Genomic DNA, 2,087 nt, shown 5'->3' with positions numbered 1-2,087 from the left:
AGCTTGCCATGGAAAGGAGTAAGAAGGATTGGATGAAGACAGTAGGAAAGCAGAGAGACGGAAGGGACAAGCATCTTCATACGCTTATCTGAAATTCCCACCAATGAATTACATAAGTATCTCTATCTTTATCTTTATGTTTTATTCATCATTCATAACCATTTGAGTTTGCCTGACTAAGATTTACAAGGTGACCATAGCTTGCTTCATACCAACAATCTCTGTGGGATCGACCCTTACTCGCGTAAGGTTTATTACTTGGACGACCCAGTACACTTGCTGGTTAGTTGTGCGAAGTTGTGTTTATGCCATGGTATTGAACACCAAGTTTTTGGGTTCATCACCGGGGATTAATTGAGTTGTGATAAGTAGTGATCACAATTTCGTGCACCAATCCACCTGCAGAATGGTCCAATGACATCTTAAGCAATTCAGACAGACCACCATAGAATATATCCAGGATGGTCCATTCTGAAAGCATGTCAAAAGAACACTTTTTGGTCAGTTATTTATATCTTTCCCAAGCTTTGTAGAGGGATTCACCTTCTTTTTGTCTGAAGGTTTGAACATCCACTCTAAGCTTGCTCAGCTTTTGAGGAGGAAAGAACTTGGCTAAGAAAGCTGTGACCAGCTTATCCCAAGATTTCAGGCTATCTTTAGGTTGAGAGTCCAACCATACTCTAGCTCTGTCTCTTATAGCAAAAGGAAAAAGCATAAGTCTGTAGACCTCAGGATCAACCCCATTGGTCTTAATAGTGTCACAGATCTGCAAGAATTCAGTTAAGAACTGAAAAGGATCTTCTGATGGAAGTCCATAAAACTTGCAATTCTATTGCATCAGAGAAACTAATTGAGGCTTTAGCTCAAAATTGTTTGCTCCAATGGCAGGAATTGAGATGCTTCTTCCATGTAAGTTGGAATTTAGTGCAGTGAAGTCACCAAGCATCTTCCTTGCATTGTTGGCATTGTTGTTATTTTCGGCAGCCATGTCTTCTTCTTTTTCGAATGTTTCTGTCACGTCCTCTCCAGATATGATTGAAATTTATTTTGAAAAAGATTTGAAAAGGAAGTTAAAAAAGATTTGATTTTTAAAATTAAAATTGATTACTTAACTAACAAGAAACTAAAAGATATGATTCTAGAATTTAAAGATTGAACCTTTCTTAACAAGAAAGTAACTTCAAATTTTTGAATCAATCACATTAATTGTTAGTATAATTTTTGAAAATAAAAGATAAAATTAAGAAAAAAAATTTTTGAAAATTAATTTTAAAGATTTTTCGAAAATAATAAAAAAATATGAAAAAGATTTGATTTTTGAAAAAGATTTTGAAAAGATAGGATTTTTAAAATTGAAATCTTGACTTGACTAACAAAAAATAACTAATTTTAAAAATTTTTGACTAAGTCAACCCAAAGATTTTGAAATTTATGAGAGAAATAAGGAAAAGATATTTTTTATTTTTTTGAATTTTTAATGATGAGAGAGAAAAACACAAATATGACTCATAACATGAAAATTTTGGATCAAACAAGGAAAACATGCAAGAACACTATGAATGTCAAAATGAACACCAAGAACACTTTGAAGATCAAGATGAACATCAAGACTTATTTTTGAAAAATTTTCAAGAAAAGGAAAACATGCAAGACACCAAACTTAGAAATTTTTCATGTTTAAACACTAATAAAACAAGAATGCATATGAAAAACAAGAAAAGACACAAAACAAGAAACTATGAAGATCAAACAAGAAGACTTATCAAGAACAACTTGAAGATCATGAAGAACACATGCATGAATTTTCGAAAAATTTTTAGGAAATTAAAAAGATGCAATTGACACCAAACTTAAAAATTGACACTAGACTCAAACAAGAAACATAAAATATTTTTTGTTTTTATGATTTTATTAATTTTTTTTTGTTTTTTCGAAAATTATTATTAGAAAAACGAAAAAGAAAAGAAAAAAAAAATTTTTGAAAGATTTTTGAAAATTTTTTGAAAATAAAATAAGAAGAAAATTACCTAATCTGAGCAACAAGATGAACCGTCAGTTGTCCAAACTTGAACAATCCCTGGTAACGG

Source organism: Arachis duranensis, chromosome 3 (genome assembly GCF_000817695.3).
Source record: "Arachis duranensis cultivar V14167 chromosome 3, aradu.V14167.gnm2.J7QH, whole genome shotgun sequence".
Taxonomy (NCBI): domain Eukaryota; kingdom Viridiplantae; phylum Streptophyta; class Magnoliopsida; order Fabales; family Fabaceae; genus Arachis; species Arachis duranensis.
The sequence above is the reverse complement of the archived record's forward strand: the minus strand, read 5'-3'. Positions refer to the sequence as shown.